Source organism: Triturus cristatus, chromosome 7 (assembly GCF_964204655.1).
Source record: "Triturus cristatus chromosome 7, aTriCri1.1, whole genome shotgun sequence".
NCBI classification, from domain to species: domain Eukaryota; kingdom Metazoa; phylum Chordata; class Amphibia; order Caudata; family Salamandridae; genus Triturus; species Triturus cristatus.
This window is the reverse complement of record NC_140590.1, coordinates 912,128,869-912,147,625: the sequence shown is the minus strand read 5'-3', so window position 1 is coordinate 912,147,625 and position 18,757 is coordinate 912,128,869. Positions and strand designations below refer to the sequence as shown.

The following is an 18,757-nucleotide window of genomic DNA, read 5'->3' as shown; positions in this document are numbered from 1 at the left end:
GTTGCTGGTTGGCTGAGGTATGCAACTAGGCCAGACATGAACTACCGTTCTAGGCAGGGTTATTAAAAGAGGCAATGTGTAAAATATTTATGCAACACACACAGTAACACAATGAATATTCTACAATCAATCAATCAATCATAACATTTGTATAGCGCACTACTCACCCGGAAGGGTCTCAAAGCTCTTGGGGGGGGGGGGGGAAGGGTCCGCTACTGCTCGAACAGCCAGGTCTTGAGATGTTTCCTGAAGGCGAGATGGTCCTGGGTCAGCCGAAGGTGGATGGGGAGGGAGTTCCATGTCTTGGCCGCCAGGTAGGAGAAGGATCTGCCTCCGGCGGTGGCTCTTCGGATGCGTGGTACGGCGGCGAGGGCGAGGCTAGTAGACCGTAGCTGGCGGGTGGGCATGTAGAAGGTCAGGCGGTCGTTGAGGTACTTGGGGCCCAGGTCGTGGAGAGACTTGTGTGCGTGGGTGAGGAGCCGGAACGTGATCCTCTTCTTGACGGGGAGCCAGTGTAGGTCTCTAAGGTGGCCGGAGATGTGGCTGCGTCGAGGGATGTCCAGGATGAGTCGGGCGGAGGCATTCTGGATGCGTTGGAGTCTTTTCTGTAGCTTGGCTGTGGTTCCGGCGTAGAGGGTGTTTCCGTAGTCCAGTCGGCTGGTGACGAGTGCCTGGGTGACCGTCTTCCTGGTTTCGGTCGGGATCCATCGGAAGATCTTGCGAAGCATGCGTAGGGTGTGAAAGCATGATGAGGAGACGGCGTTGACTTGTCTGGTCATCGAGAGTGAGGAGTCCAGGATGAAGCCCAGGTTGCGTGCATGGTCTGTCGGCTTGGGAGTGCTGCCCAGGGCGGGGGGCCACCAGGAGTCGTTCCAGGCGGAGGGCGATGGTCCCAGGATGAGGACTTCCGTCTTGTCTGAGTTCAGTTTCAGGCGGCTGTTCTTCATCCACTCGGCGACGTCTTTCATCCCTTCGTGTAGGCTGGTTCTGGCGGTGTCGGGGTCTCTGGTGAGGGAGAGTATCAGCTGGGTGTCATCGGCGTAGGAGATGATGTTGAGGTTGTGCTGGCGTGCGATGGCTGCAAGAGGTCTCATGTAGACGTTGAAGAGGGTGGGGCTGAGTGAAGATCCTTGCGGAACGCAGCAGATGACTTCGGTGGCCTCGGATCGAAACGGGGGGAGGCGGTCTCTCTGTGTTCTTCCGGCGAGGAACGAGATGATCCACTCCAGTGTCTTCTCTTGGATGCCGATGTTGCTGAGGCGTTGGACTAGGGTGCGGTGGCAGACAGTGTCGAACGCTGCAGAGAGGTCCAGGAGGATGAGTGCCGCTGTTTCCCCGTTGTCGAGCAGGGCAAGAACTCCACACAGGGTTTAGAAAAATAGAGAATATTGATCTGATTAAAACAAGACTGAAACAATAAAAATACAGCGGATAGTTTGCAGGATACATGTTTTTGTAGGTTATGCTCAGTCAATCTGACCGGGCTGCCTTGAGTTCGGCCTCACACTCTCAGGAGTTATGCGGCTGGCAACAGGCATCAGCACGAGAGATCCAGAGTGAGTCTCCCAGGACGGCATCAGTCCTTTGTACACAGTCCCTTCTCCAGGTGCTCGATTTCAGCAAGGTGAACCGTTGTCTAGGGGGTGGTCGTCTGCCTGGGGTCGCACTGAGTTGGTGCATGTGCGCCACTGCGGCTGTCTGCCTTCTGAAGGATAGACGGTGCCCAGAGTTGCCCGGCGATACTCCGAATCAGCACGCAGCACTTCTTGGCTGCAACAGGCACAGGAAGGCTGGCAGGCACGCAATCTCTCTCCCAACAAAGTGCATATTTGGAGCACAGAACCAGCGGGCGATGAGGGACAGTCTGCTGTGAATACAAAAAGGGCGCCTGGTCTCTCTCCCAACAAAATTAATAACGCAGGGTTTTAAGCTTTGCGGTATGCGATGGCGCCCACAGTGTGTACGTAGAAGTCTAGGGCTGAAAATGGAACGGTGCAAATAGGACGAGGGGAAAAACAAACCCTAAACCCCTCCAGTAGACCGAAGTCTAAAATGAGAAAACATAGGATGCCTATGCACACGTTGTCAGATAATACTGTATCAATACAGAAAGTAATGGAGAGAACAGAAATTTAGACACAATTTCATGAGTCCAACAAGGTTTATCTTTCTTGATTTAATATGATTCCGTTGCCCAGCCAACACGTGTTTCGTCCGGGTGTAAACCCACGACTTCTTCAGGGCATCAGGCGAACAGTGAGCAAATGAAAAATCTCTCCGCCGGTTGTAATTCCGTCCCGGCTGCGCAGGAAAAGTACGACAGTAAACACTCAGAATACGCATAAACGGGCGAGTAATCCAAACGAATAAAGACCTGAAAGACGAGTACGTCACAGAGTGTACTGGGATTCTGGTGAGTCAACGAGTGACTCACCAGAATCCCAGTACACTCTGTGACGTACTCGTTTGCTCACTGTTCGCCTGATGCCCTTAAGAAGTCGTGGGTTTACACCCGGACAAAACACGTGTTGGCTGGGCAACGGAATCATATTAAATCAAGAAAGATAAACCTTGTTGGACTCATGAAATTGTGTGTTAATTTCTGTTCTCTCAATTACTTTCTGTATTGATACAGTATTATCTGACAACGTGTGCATAGGCATCCTATGTTCTCTCTCCCAACAAGTGTGCGTTTTGAGCACAGCAGAAGTGGCCGATCAGACACAATCTGTGGTAAGCCAAGTGAAGATGGCAGACTCACAATGATCAGAGACCTATGGCCATGGTGAAGCCCTTAATGACGGTGAGGCTTTGAAACAGGGGGCAAGCCAACAAGCTCTTGGAGAACACTTTCTAGGTAGCACAGGAGACGGTAGCAGGCAAGCACAACAAGGCAGGTAGCAGAGAGGAGGTTCCCTTCTGCAACAAGAAATCAGCAGGCCAACACAGCAATGCAGTTAGCAGAGTGTCAGTCCCTCCTGGCAGCACAGCAGTCCTTCTGGCAATGTGCAGCTGTAGAGCCAGTGGTGTCTGATTACAAGTCAAACAAAGTGTCTCATTAGATGGGACCCAGTACTTATACACAAAAGTGCCTTTGATGCGGGGGTGACTTATGAAGAATTCTTTGAAGTGCACAGGTCTCCTTTCAGTCCAGTCCTGTCTGCCAGCCTAGCTATGGGGTGTGGGGGAAATCAACCCTTTGTGTGGAGACAAGACACCACCTATACAAGTGAAGTGCTACCTCCTTTGCCCTCTCAGGATGATCCATCAGTTTATAGATGAATGCAGATGCAGTTGATTGTCCTGTGTTGTGGCTGTGTAGAGGGAATGCACAAACATAGCTGTCACCCAGCCCAGCCATGTATTGGAGACAACTGTCAGGCACACATAGCAACGAAGTGCAGAGAAATGTCCACTTTCTAAAAGGGGAATTTCTGAAATAGTAAAGTTAAATCCAACCTCACCAGTAAGTAGGATTTATCAATACCGTACTACACATATGATACATCAAGAAGCTACTCCTCTCTGATCAGGAATTAGAACTTCAAAGTTTATTAAGGAATGTAAATATATTTTCATAGTATGACATTTTTGTTATAATGTTCATGCACTACAAATTACATCATATAGTGAGTTTATCCCCTAAAAAAGAGAAGAGTACCTCTGGTACAGCCATAGGAAATCTAGACATGACTAATATGTATTAATGAAACTGGAACGGAGGGTTAAGCATGATTATGTCTGTTTGCTTGTAATCTGTTTTCGTGTTGCTCATTTCACACAGATTGTTTTTTGTTAACCTCAGTTGAGGTATTGGGATAGATTTCATATATATCTATTTAACTTTTAATTGTGTTTTAACTATGTCAATCAATCAATCAAAAGTAAAGTTTATTTAGACCATTGATCTTTAAACCACATAAAACACGACATTTTGTATAAAATTCTAAAAATTATACAAATTCATCATCTCATTCCATTTTAGGAGGCTAATTTTCTTATAATCCATCTCAGTTTTGATAAAAAACAATTCCATACATAAGTTAAAAACACATTCAAATATCGCATATATGATCCAAATAGTATTAAAATCCTATTTTAAAACTTATAAAAAGGAACAAACTTATATCCCTATACATCATTACTCAACCTAGCCCTCCATTCCCTATTCCATAAAAAAACCTTTCAGCAGCCTGAATAAACTTCGCCACAGCTATTGGGATATCAAGATAATGCATGTCCGTAGGAACTCGATTGCTTGCGTACGTGACCTAATACCATATTTTAAGAAAATTGGTCGTAAAAACAGTTTTTGCTGGGCTAACAATTTGTGACAGTCCATTAAAATGTGTAAGTAATTGCATTTCATGCCCATCCTGCATGTGCATCTACTGTCTGGTTGTATCAGTTCCCTTTTTATTTTGTCATTTAACCAAGCAGGAATGATACCGATTCTCAGCCTTAATACTTCCATTCTGAACCATTGATTTGGTAGGGTGTCTAGATAGGGATAACAATTTTCTTTCCTCCAGCTATTTATCATGAACTGCACAGACTCTCTCTTTATCAGGTACTCAATGTCATTCATTCTAGACATTTCCTTCCCTAAAAATTTGAGTACACTTTTTTATTCATCAATATACAGGGACTGCGGATCAATTTTCACCTTCAACTTTTCACAGATGGAATAGAGTTTCTTTCTTATTGTTTTAGCCCGAATCTAATTCACTCAGTTGAATCTCCTTCATACACCATCGTGACACTTTCATATCTTCTCCTGACCCCAGCGTTTCCAAAATCTAAGTAAACCCACTTGCACCTGGACGTTCCATGAGGTCACGTCTAGCTCCAGTCTAATTGCCTGAATCATTGATGAGCTTGGCAATGACAAAAATGATTTTAAACATTTCCCTTCCTCACTGTCCCAGGTACTTTTCCCACCTAGGCATAGAAATTGTGCTCCATACTGCAATTGCGGGGGGATCATTGCATTGAAGGCCATCAACAATGGTCTATGGGACATGGCACCATAACTACGATTACATTTTTTCAACCCGCAAACAGAGGCTAAGTCTTTTACTTTCTGGACCTCCAGATGTGTGCCACATTTTAGAGACTTGTCAAACCATATTCCAAGATATTTATACTCGTTGACAATCTCCAGTTTTGTTTGCCCCAAAAACCAGTTAAACTTTTCTTTTCCCAAAGCACAGGATTCTTGTTGTATCCATGTTCACTGTAAGGCGTTTAGTTGCACAATATGTGCTGAACGCATTTAGCTTCCTTTGCAGACCCAACTCTGTCTGATCAAGAATTACTAAATCGTCTGCATACAGTAGACAGGACAAATGCTTCCCATTTACTTTTGGGCTTGCACTTCTATCAGTCATCAAAAAAGAAGGTAGATCTGCAAGAAAGAATGCAAAAAGAAGTGGGGCCAATACGCAACCCTGTCTTAGGCCATTATTGATCGCTATTTCCGGTGTCAGGCCCCCCATTGTATGTTTAATGAACTGGACCCAGTTCTGACTATGCAACTCCTGAATTATTACTAGGAGCTCCTCCGGAACATTATAGCTACTTAACGTCTCCCAAAGGCACTCCCTATCCACTAGGACAAAAGCCGCATGAAAGTCAACAAAGCAGCAGTATAATCTACCTTGCTGCTCCATGGACTTCCGAGCTAGCGCCCATAAGGCGAAGCAATGGTCAATCGTGGAGTGACCCTCCTTAAAACCTCCTTGTTCCACTGGCATGATCGAGTGTTGCTCCACCCAGTCCTTCAATCTGCCAAGGATTATTTTAGAGAACACTTTCGCTCCAATATCCAGCAGATTAATCAATTTGTAATTCTTCCTGTCACCTTTCTTGTGAAGAGGACTAATCACAGCCCCCCCTCCAGGATTTTGGGATGATCCTAAGAATTTCCCAAGGGCTTCATCTTGTCTATTCGTGGTGCAAATAGGGCAATCTGCTGGCATTATATCATAAGCTTTTAGGATTTCTTTGAACCAAGGGTCTAGTTTTTGGGGATTTAATTTGTGGTTGAAATCACCCATGATGACCAACAAATAGTTTCCATATTTTTCACTCAAAGAATTCATAACATCCTTAAATAGCCCCATTTCCATTTCGTACTCCCTTGAGAGCCCCATTGTAAGTAGATGTTCACTAGAATCAAATGGTCATTCAACATTTCAGAAACCAGTAGGGATATCTCACTAACCAACACCCATTTACAGGATGTAGTTATTAACTTCCCTTTTTGTTATGGACCGTACTCGAGCGCGCTCGAGAAGTTACGGTCAGAAACCCCTCCCCAAGACTACGTATCCCAGAAGCCCAAGGAGCGTACACGTGGTGCGCGAAACAGCAACGTCACCGGAACGCGTCTGCTACTTAGACGCTAGCGCCGGACCACAACGCGTCGGAAATTCTTTCTAACGACCGCAGCATCGACGGGCGCATCCAGTGGAGATTCCTGCTCGTCCGGAGTTCCAAGTTGTGCCTAAGTTCGCTCCTTTGCCGAGGGGGCCTCGTATTGACCCAAAGGTCTGGTAAGGGTGCGGTGCACCAACCCTGTGAAACCCATTGTTGTGATACACAGCCCCTACTCCGTTGGTGAGCTCAGAGCTGGCTCTTGCGGAGGTAGGGGAGGGAGAGCCATCGTCTCCTGAGTAGCAGTTACTTCTTCCGCTACAATCATAGCAACCTCAGTCATAGAAATTGGACGGAGACATTCAGGCTCATTTCCCGTCCTCCTCAGACTCGTAATCCTCAGAGAATAGCCACAAAAGTTTCTGGTGGTAAAGAGAGGAACCCGAGCTCATATATTCTCAGATTATCATCTGGGACACCCAGCGTTTTCCTTTGCTTGTTTGATCTTCATTACGAAAGTCCTCCATCAGTTTCACCGGCCTCAATTAGAGGAAGGGCTCTAGCGATAACTCTATATGTCAACACGTCTGTGTCAGTCTTGATGTATGTATGTTCTTGACTCCTTTCTGAACAGGGATACATCCCAAGGTAGCGGTTACGCGCTCTCCCTGTGAAGCAAGGTTGTGCCCTAATTGGGGGTAGGTGTTGAAGGGGGGATTTACGCAGTTGCGTTGGATGTCTAAATATGTAGCTGTGCTCAGTGCTGACGCTGTGGTATTATTCTATGATGCTTTTATGTTTATGTATCCATTTATGTAGTCAGACCACGGAGACTCACTGTTAGAACCACCATATAGAGTACGCCAAAGAAGCCGATTGTTCTATTTTCTTTACAGGTACAGAGATGTTCCTATGTATCAGTGAAGGTTAAGGGACTGAACGTTAGGGAAGCTAGGTAGGGTACTGATCAGGTTCCTTATGTTTTACAGGTCTCCCTCCCTGCTGTCCCCATCCTTTCCTTCCCTCACTTGATCCTCCTAATGACCTGTGCCGTTACGGCATCCAGGCTTGGGTATATCAAGAGGTGGAACCCTATTAGCAACAATCCGATCCCGAGGGCTGAACCAACGTGACCGACCGTGACAGAATTTCCGACCCACGAATTGAGCCCTCCTGGTCGGATTGTGAGGATGGCTACGCTAGAGGATGTATTGACGGCTCTTGCTAGTATGCAGGTAGAACTAACCGGGTCCAGACGAGAAACAGCAGATCTCAGAGCTAGAGTAGAAAGTATGCAACCTAACCCCTTCAATGCGGGAGGCATGTCTACAACCGCAGCGGTACCAACAAGTGCTGTAGTGGTGGAAATGCCTGTTTCAGTACCCCTCGCCACACCTGAGAGATTTCATGGGGAATCAAGCAAGGTCCAGGTGTTTTGAACGCAGGTCCTGCTTCATTTCTCCTGTAAGCAAAAATCTTTCCCTACTAACCAAGCGAGAGTCGCCTTTCTTATTTCCTACCTGGCGGGGGATGCCGCTCAGTGGGCTGTACCATTGGTAACACACGACGATCCACTCCTATATGATTGGGAAGATTTCAGGGCCGAGTTCCTAAGGGTGTTTGACAGGAGAACCGAGTCGTACGCAGCCGACAGAGAACTCTTAGAGTTGAGGCAAGGTAATAAGGATTTAATAACGTACCTTAATGCCTTTCGAAGGCTAGTAACAGAAACCAAGTGGCCAGAAGCGAAACAAGCGGCCATATTCCATCAGGGACTGAGAGAAGACATGAAAGATATAATCGCGCAGATAGACCCTCAGCCAGTTACTTGTGAGGATCTGATCAATCTGGTCTTAAGACTGGACCATCGGTTGAGTGAACGCCAAGGCGACCACAAGAGGAAAGAAAGAAAGGTGCCCCAGTTAGAGCGGTCTAGATATCCAGAGGCTCGTGTGGTGCCTTCAGGAGAACCAATGGACATAGGGTCAATAAGGGCTGCTCTCACCCTGGAGGAAAAAGAAACCAGACGCAAACAAGGCTTGTGCCTTTACTGCGGCAAAAAGGGGCATTTTGTTAAAGAATGTCCGGTGAAACCAAAGACCAATAGGTTCAAGGGCAAGGCAGCAATGGCCGTGGGGGACAAGGCCCCGGAAAACTAAAGGAACCAAGAAGGGAGGAAGGGGCTTCTCGGGGAGCAAAGTATATCCCTTCATTGTGCAGTCCTATGATGGTGGAACAAGGCCACTTGTTCATTTCCTTGGTACTGTGTATAAAGACGGAATGGGTTGGAATGACAGCCATGATCGACTCCGGAGCCACAGGGGTCTTTATGGATATTGAAGAAGCAAGACGCAGAAATATGCAGCTAGTACCGAAAACCAGGCACGAACCAATATATGCAGTGGATGGTAGGGAACTGACCACAGGACCAGTAGGGTATAACACCGAAGAGATTCAGGTACAATATGGCACATCTCACCGCAAACTCTTGTCTTTTAACCGGATTCCTGCCCGCAGTATGGAATCATTCTAGGACTACCCTGGCTGAGGCGCCACAACCCAGCTATCGACTGGGAGGCCCGTACCGTGCTCATGAACTCGCCCTATTGCCAGGCGTTCTGCCGCAATCGATGGGAAGGTCCTGCTACCGCTCTAGCCTCAAGATTAATTATCGCCACAGCAGCGGAGAAAGACGTTCAATTGCCCAAAGAGTATCACGATTACCGTGAGGTATTCAACGAGGGACACTCGGAAGAACTTCCACCTCACAGACAGTATGACTGTCAAATAGATCTGGTGCCGGGAGCCATAGTGCCAAGTGGTCAAATCTACGCCTTAACAGAACCAGAGAACAAGCATCTTCGGCAATACCTGGATAAATATGTGAGCTTAGGATTCATTCGGCCTTCCAAATCCCCAGCTGCTTCGCCGCTCTTCTTCATACCCAAGGCTAACGGCGAGCTACGCGCCTGTATAGACTTCAGGGCGCTAAACGCCGTCACAGTGAAGAATCGTTACCCCTTACCTCTGATCCCCGTATTGCTTGAACAGGTAAAGAAGGCCACGATTTACACGAAGCTCGACCTCAAGGGGGCCTATCACCTGGTAAGAATGAGGGAGGGCGACGAATGGAAAACGGCATTCAACACCCGCTATGGCCTTTATGAATACCTGTTCATGCCGTTTGGGCTATGCAACGCCCCGGCCGCGTTTCAATATTTTTTGAACGATGTACTAAGAGACATTTTGGACCACTACGTGATTGTATATATAGATGACATTCTCGTCTATTCTGAGGATCCAGAAAGTCACGTGGAACACGTGAAAAAGGTATTGCAGATCCTACGACAGCACCACCTCTTCTGCAAATTGACCAAATGTGAATTCCACGTGACCACAGTGGAGTTCTTGGGGGTGATGCTCACCCCGCACGGACAAGAGATGGCAGAAAGAAAGATAGCACCCATTAAGGACTGGCCAACCCCCTTGAACGTAAGGGAAGTACAATGTTTCATAGGGTTCGCCAATTTCTACCGGCGCTTCATTTATCAATTTTCTAACCTTGTAGCGCCAATAACACAATTGCTACGGAAAAACCACCAGTACCTGTGGACGAAAGAAGCACAAGCGGCCTTTGAAGAGTTGAAAAACGCCTTCGTGACAGTCCCAGTCCTGGCCCATCCCGACCCTGAAAAACCTTACATTGTTGAGGCCGACGCATCAGCCGTCGCCTTAGGGGCGGTATTATCACAAAGACACTCCACCACTGGGCAGCTACACCCAGTGGCGTTTATGTCAAAGAAACTAAATGATGCGTAGAAGAACTACAATATCTCAGAAAAGGAACTGTTGGCCATAAAAGTTGCCTTCATGGAATGGAGACACTTCCTGATGGGGGCTAGGCACGTCATTACCGTATACACTGACCACAGAAATCTGCAGTTCATGACGGCTGCACGACACCTAACCCCAAGACAACTACGGTGGATGCTATTCTTTTCGGAATATAATTTCATTATCACGTACAGACCAGGAGTGGAAAACCGCAAAGCAGATGCGCTAACCCGACAGACGACCCCCTTGGAAGAAGAGACACAGGAACAGTCTATCATTCACCTCTCAAAAATAATAGGGGTCATACAACCGGATATCTTTCTTAAACGAGTACTCAAGGGAGTATCTACAGGAGTCTGGAGGACATGGCTGAAAAGTCATAGAGAATGGCAAATCAAGAAAGGCTTCCCGATGAACCAAGGGCGCCTGTTGCTCCCTACTACACGACTCCGGAAACAAGCCTTTAATTGGTGCCACAAATCCCCAAGTGCGGGGCACTTTGGAACAGAGAAAACCATTAGCCTTCTCAACCGACAGTTTTGGTGGCCGTCCATGAGGCCTGATACGAAATCATGGGTCAAGGACTGAGATATGTACCACAATGAAAGCAGACCATCAACGCCCACAAGGACTATTACAGCCTCTCCCCACTCCTAGCTATCCGTGGGAGAACATCTCAGTGGACTTTATAGTAGGATTACCCGCAGATAACGGTTACACCGTGATCCTGGTGGTCATAGATTTCCTAACCAAGATGGGGCATTTTGTGGCTTGCAAGGCAGTTCCCACGGCTGGACAACTGGCCATCCTGATGATGAAAAACATTGTGAGATTACATGGAATACCCCGGGTCATTGTGTCAGACAGGGGATCCCAGTTCACAGCAAGGTTCTGGAAACAATGGTGTTCCGCTCTCCATATTAACACCGCCCTATCCACGAGTTATCATCCGCAAACGGATGGGCAAACCGAACGCCTCAATCAGACCCTCAAACAATATCTGCGGTGTTATGTGAACCAAGGCACCGAGAAGTGGGTAGAACACTTGTGGATAGCGGAAATCCCGTACAACAACGCCACCCACAGTTCCACGAAGACCTCACCATTCTACTGCTCATATGGACACCATCCCAGGTTCTTACCCTTTATTCACCCGAATGACACAGCCAGTGTACCTGAAGTTTCAAAAAGAGTGAAACACATTCGAGAAATACTAGAGACTACACAAAAGAATCTACAAATCACGAAATCTAAGTACAAAATAGTTGCGGATCAACACCGAAGACCCGGGCCTATATACCAGAAAGGAGACGCCGTTTGGGTATCAACACGGAACTTTCGCTTCAAGAAGCATAGCGTGTTCAATCCTAAATATATAGGCCCATACAAGATAGAGAAATGTATCAGTCCAGTAACCATTAAGTTACGTTTACCCTCACACCTACGGATCCACCCAGTGTTTCATGTTTCGCTATTGAAACCTGCAAGTTCGGCTGGTGTGGTACGCCCCCACCCTGTCATGGTGGGAGACGTTCCTGAATACGAGGTAAAGGGAATTAAAGATTCCAAGTTCTATCGAAGAAAATTATGGTATCTAGTTGCATGGAAGGGGTACGGACCCGAAGAAGACTCATGGGAACCCGCAAGCAACGTTCACGCTAACCGGCTGGTGAACGCGTTCCATAAGAAAAACCCACAGAAGCCCAGTCCTCTAGCGCGCTCTCGCTGAAAGGGGGGATGTACTGTTATGGACCGTACTTGAGCGCGCTCGAGAAGTTACGGTCAGAAACCCCTCCCCAAGACTACGTATCCCAGAAGCCCAAGGAGCGTACACGTGGTGCGCGAAACAGCAACGTCACCGGAACGCGTCTGCTACTTAGACGCCAGCGCCGGACCACAACGCGTCGGAAATTCTTTCCAACGACCGCAGCATCGACGGGCGCATCCAGTGGAGATTCCTGCTCGTCCGGAGTTCCAAGTTGTGCCTAAGTTCGCTCCTTTGCCGAGGGGGCCTCGTATCGACCCGAAGGTCTGGTAAGGGTGCGGTGCACCAACCCTGTGAAACTTATTGTTGTGATACACAGCCCCTACTCCGTTGGTGAGCTCAGAGCTGGCTCTTGCGGAGGTAGGGGAGGGAGAGCCATCGTCTCCTGAGTAGCAGTTACTTCTTCCGCTACAATCATAGCAACCTCAGTCATAGAAATTGGACGGAGACATTCAGGCTCATTTCCCGTCCTCCTCAGACTCGTAATCCTCAGAGAATAGCCACAAAACTTTCTGGTGGTAACGAGAGGAACCCGAGCTCATATATTCTCAGACTATCATCTGGGACACCCAGCGTTTTCCTTTGCTTGTTTGATCTTCATTACGAAAGTCCTCCATCAGTTTCACCGGCCTCAATTAGAGGAAGGGCTCTAGCGATAACTCTATATGTCAACACGTCTGTGTCAGTCTTGATGTATGTATGTTCTTGACTCCTTTCTGAACAGGGATACATCCCAAGGTAGCGGTTACGCGCTCTCCCTGTGAAGCAAGGTTGTGCCCTAATTGGGGGTAGGTGTTGAAGGGGGGATTTACGCAGTTGCGTTGGATGTCTAAATATGTAGCTGTGCTCAGTGCTGACGCTGTGGTATTATTCTATGATGCTTTTATGTTTATGTATCCATTTATGTAGTCAGACCACGGAGACTCACTGTTAGAACCACCATATAGAGTACGCCAAAGAAGCCGATTGTTCTATTTTCTTTACAGGTACAGAGATGTTCCTATGTATCAGGGAAGGTTAAGGGACTGAACGTTAGGGAAGCTAGGTAGGGTACTGATCATGTTCCTTATGTTTTACAGGTCTCCCTCCCTGCTGTACCCATCCTTTCCTTCCCTCACTTGATCCTCCTAATGACCTGTGCCGTTACGGCATCCAGGCTTGGGTATATCAAGAGGTGGAACCCTATTAGCAACAATCCGATCCCGAGGGCTGAACCAACGTGACCGACCGTGAAACTTTTTTTGCCATCCTAGTGGAGGTGTCATAATCCCCCCGGATCGTCGTCCAAATCTTTTTTTTACTGGCAGGTTTATGATGTTGTACAAACCTTCGAATACCGGGGTGTTGTCCCATAGTCAAGTTTCCTGCAGGCAAATAATGTCTGCCTGCAGTGCAGCATATTTTATGCTTTCAGTCTTTATTTGCCCTGCAAACCCATTTATATTCCAAGAAATTAATTTTAGGCTATGCGACAACCCACTTCCCTAATCAATATCACTGAGGCGACCAGACTCATTCAGGACCCACGAGGGTCTGTTTATATAGCTTATAGCTATCTCCTGTGCTCCAATTACCCCAGCTTTTACAATTTTAACTATGTGATTATTTTTGTGTATTAACAGTAGTTTGTTTTTATCTTGCTGTACAGCCCTGAAGAAGCACTGAATTGTCAAAAGGGAACGTAACATGCTGGTTATGTGTTACTTGATGAAGAATAAAGAGACATGTTAGTTTGCAATCTGGGACTTTTTGTCATTTAATTATATTTTGAAGTGTACTCTTGCCCAGCTCGATATAAATGTTTAATTCCTGTGCTTAATGAACCCTGTCACTTTGGGTGAATGTCTAGGAAGATTTAATTTTCCAGCTGGTAAGCCGTGAACAGCAGTTTTAGGAGGGCAACCGGTTTTAATTCCAGATACTTAAGACAGTGCTTCCTCTCAGGATGCAGAGAGCTCTATCCATAGATTCCTCATCTAATTCCTCGTGGAGAGGTGTGGCTCACTGGTTAGAGGCGGCAGATCCGCAAGCAGAGAATCGGCCAGCGACCAGGGTTCAATTCCCGACGCGGCAGGGTCGTGGACCAGGGTCAAAACGGACTCGATAATTCTCGCCTCGGTACCTACTCTAACCAGGAACACACTCGGCAACTCTGGGCATTAGCTTGCCTCATCTCCACAACGGCCCCCCACATTCGCCGGGGATGCCTGGTTTCACCTTGGAGATACCCAGGAGGGACCATCTCACAGGGATAGCCAGGACGGGTTCCCCAGCGGTCTACAGCGCCACGACGCCTCAGGGCAGCAGTGCGCTTTACAAGACACATACATAATGAGCTTGAATCTGAAATACTTCCAATTACAGATGGAAATTCGTGGAGTATGTGAAGTGCCTGCTCAAGTTTTCCATATAAATGCTTTATATCCCCTGGGATATAACATGCCATTAAGGAGATCAGATTTATCCCTGTCCATAATCCCACTGCATGTGCTCAGCTAGACCATCAGAATGTGTGCCCCTGGGCAATTTGAGTAAAACCGTGCAACTTGGTTGTCCATTCTCACAATTACACCTTGATTTCTGGAGCACTACAGCAAATGTTAGAAGACTCTGTAACCCTGCCCAGAACTCTTTCCAGGTGGAGGTGACTACTACTTCACCGACAAGTAACCTTGAGCTAGGTGACCCTCTAGAGTTGCTCCCCAGCTAACAGCACTATTGTTATGGTTGAAATCTTCAGAATTGTTAGAGACAAAAAAAAACTTTCAGAAGATTTAACTCAGTCAACCACAAAGCAAATTGCATCTTCATATGGTTGAAGACCAGAATCACTATCTTTAGATTTCTGGTTGATGGATTCCAGAAGCTGAGGAAATGGCAAATTAAGAGTTCAGATATGACCAAGCAGACAGTACCACACTTGTCGTGGCTATCCTAAGCCATTGCTCCACTGAAGCCTTTTCTTTTGACAACATGTTTTAAGAGCAAGAGATTTAAACAAATGCAATATCCATGGAATACCTGGGGCACACCTGTTCTGACCACAACCCACTGAAGCGGACACTGGAATGGGGGTGGGAGGACAGGCTACGAGTGCCCACATGGACACTGCGAACTGATGCATTAACAGATGATCCCTTCTGGGAGCAAATTGGCACACATATACAGCAGTACTTCACAGACAATGAGACAACAGCCAGAAATAAGACAGTTATGTGGGACGCATTTAAGGTAGATCAGGGGCTTTTAATTGAAATCACATGGGTGGTACAAACATCATTGCACAGGCAGCTGTCCCAAATAGAGGACGAGTTGAAAAGAGCGGAATAGCACATGATAAGAATAGAAGATGAGGCGGAGGCCCTGTCCGAGCTCCCAAGGTGCCACGTGTAAATATGACATAGGTTTGGATGCATCTCATACAGGACATACATAGCACAAAAGCACACGAAGTGCTACAAGGCATGCAGAATGCTCGCTTGGCTACTAAGATCAGGAGAGGACAGACTACCTATAGGGGCCATAGGAGACCCAAATGTGTAGGTGGTTAACACACAGAAGGCAATTTGCAAAGTGTTGTTCTATACCTGACAGTATGTAGCACAAGAGGTGAAGGACTGAAGGAATAACTGGGTGGATAGCTGTGCCCTCTGTCAACCCCTATACAGATGAGAATCGGACAAGCCTTTTAAATACAGGAGGTCCGTGCTGCAATGTCCCAGATGGCGGGTTATACGATGTCTGGAGGTCCTACCGAGCGAGCTCTTTGTGATCTGCAGGGCAACCTTGGTGGAGACATTTTTATCATGTACCAGGCAGCCCAGCAGAGGGGGGAGCTTCCACACTTAGTAAGAGAGGCATTGACAGTGGTACTCCTCATGAAGAGTACCTACAAGACGTCCATTCCTATCTCCCTTTTTTACCCCTATATCAGGGCTATAAAATACTCAACCACATTCTGGCTAACAGATTACTGCTCCTGCTGCCAGCCTTGGTACACCCAGATCAAAACGGGTTTATACCAGCATGCATCACCTTTATTAGTCTGTGGAGACTACTCACCTTGATGAATGCAGTGGAGGGCTGTGAGTGCAGAGGTGGGCATTCAACACCCTGGGGTGGCCATATTTGCAGACGGTATTGCAAAAATTGGGACTGGGCTCCTGATATCGAAATTGGGTGCGCCTATTATACACAAAGCTGGTGTTCATGGTGTATGTAGGGAAGGTGCTCTCGGACGAATTCGAGGTAGCACGCGGTACGAGACAGGGCTGCCCTCTGTCTCTAATCCTCTTGGCTCTTGCGATGGAGCCATTGGCTTGCTTACTGTGCAGTAGGACATCGGAATGGGGCATCATTTAGGGTGGAGAATGGAAATTAGTCTCGCTTTAAGCAGCTGACGCTCTTGTTTACCTTCGTGATCCCCAGAAATCGCTTTTGGGGCTAATGGAAGTGCTGGACCGGTTTGGGAAGCATTTGGACCTTAAGATTAATTGGGAAAACTCATGCCTTTATACGATGACTAGGAAACTGGTGACGTGCAGGTATACATATTGCGTGAGAGAAATCTTCCCATCGACCCCATACTTGATAACAGCTCAGCGCAATGTTGAAATGATTTGCACTCCATCATATAAGGTTTGAAAATCTTTTAATAGTGTCTGTGTGGCATATGCAGCGGTATCCAAATAAAAATCTGCTCCGGAATAAATGCTTTTTAATGAACGGTCAATTGTTTTACGTGTGGCATCCTGGGTAGATGACGTACTGGCCATAACAGAATTCACTTAAACTACTTGCATAAATCGAGACTCAGAATTTATATCATGTATTGTTTTGCCAGAAACCACGGGAATCAATCTTTTTCCACATCCTTTGTTTATATTTCTAGGATGGATCTTATAGATTTGTGTAAATGCAATGATTATGAAACTAAAGAAATCATCTTATTGTTCAAGCATCAGCACATCTCTTATATGCTGCAATACTTCTGCCATCTTTGGACCTTGCAACTGAATCAAGAATGTGGTGATCCCTCAAGAAGCAAGGACTGTGATGACGCCCCAGATGGGTAGGTAATGAATGTCCCTTTTTATTAATGCATGCCGACTCTAGCGCCTTGACAGGCAGCCTGCACTCTATGGCTAAATTTGATAAATGTATATTTCCTATAAGGCACTGTTAGAAGGTGACTAACCCACAGTGAACTCAGGATGTAAGAGACTGCATGGGGATTTTACTGGTGTTCCCCTGGCTTGCCCAGGCCACTGCGCAGCAGCTGGAGTAAGAGACACCGGGCGGGTTACATGCAGACACATGTGTACATGTGTGTGCACACGTGTACGGGCTGCGCAGGGGAGATTTATAGCATGCACAGTCCAGGAGCAGCTACAAAGTGAATGGTGTGGCAGGACTTATGCAGTATTGGGTGGTGACATGGAATATTCTTCATACACTGGAAAGAAACATGCCAGGAAAAGTCAGTGTGTTTAACTGTGTTTTCACTTCATTATTCCCCTATGGGGATGTGGAGCCCATGGCTAGATTAACTTCCATTAGGACTACAGATTCCAGACACGCACTTAAGTCCAATGTAGCGAATGTGAAAATAAGTATTCTGCAGAGCCCAAAGTCATATTTGTACTGCTTTTGGGTCATATTTCTCTGAGCCAGCCATACCCAGGCTGAGGGCTGACCTCAGATGGATGGATTGATAACCTTTCTTCCACAAGCGAGGGCCTCCTCTCCACGAAGAGAAGATGGGTGGGGCTACAGGCCAATCCATCAACCGCTGTCGCTGGGTGCCAGGCACCAGGCTGCACCAAGGAGGGAAGGCAGCTTGGGGGGAAGGTGCTTCCGAGACATGTGGCAGAAACCCTGGAGGACGCCATTTTGTACAAGCTCAGAGACTGGACAAGAAGGAAGGAGCAGGGGCAGGGACGTGATGTGTCGCTGTTTGATAGGACCAACAGAGACTACCTGCCAGCCCCCTACTCAACTTTTTAAAAGTGCTTGCACAGGAAGAGAAGGTCTCTCTGGGGTGTGGTCTGCTGAGGGTGAAGGTGCTGGAACCTGGCACAATGGGCAGTTGGAAGGAGAGACCCCCTGACTGCCCCCAGGACCCTATCAGCACCAGAAGAAGAGCCCAGGACTGGTGCACAGAAGCAGGGGCCTCTGCGCAGGGAGAGAGGCCCAGAAGGCGAGCCTGGCGAAAGGCTGGTGCAGGGAGCCAGTGAAGACCGCACACTGCTGAATCTACCCTCTCAGAGACCCAGAGGGCAGAGGAGAGTGTTCCCAGTGGCTGGGGCTGGAAAAGAGGAGCATGAAGCGCCCCATAATGCCTCACCAGGCATTTGGAAATCTGCCGTTTTGGTGCTTTGTGGCCCCCAGAGGAGGGGGGTCACCCTCACGTGTGAAAAGGGGTGCAGAGGGGCTGCAGGAGCAGCGCAGTCTCCCCCAGCATAAAGAAGAACAGTCCACCCCTAAGTTTCATGGGGCATCTGAAAGAATAACCCCTCAAGGGCTCAGCCAGCCTTTAACACCTTCTAGGCTGGAACTTATGTTCTACAGATGAGGGTGTACTATGAAGTGCATCATGGAGTGAAGGGCTGAGTTGAGGATGTCTGGAGAAGGTCATCTCCTGGAGGTGAAGTGGTGTAATTGCACCGAAATGCATTTACTATTGGTTATTTCTTTTTAGGTGGACTGAAAGTCACATGTGTAAAGTGAAGTACCTGTGTAAGGTGATGTTAAGCTAAATGGAGTTATGTTGCTGGACCT

The 18,757-nt window shown here is 47.3% G+C and overlaps 1 long non-coding RNA gene across 1 annotated transcript in view; it reads left to right on the top strand.

The window, feature by feature from the left end:
- Nucleotides 1–17,030, top strand: part of LOC146810829 (uncharacterized) — a 161,740-nt gene extending 144,710 nt beyond the window's left edge. The window contains exon 5 of the long non-coding RNA XR_014965743.1: nt 16,936–17,030. This is a non-coding gene — a long non-coding RNA (uncharacterized LOC146810829). The remainder of the gene's footprint in view (nt 1–16,935) is intronic.
- Nucleotides 17,031–18,757: the final 1,727 nt, after the last annotated feature.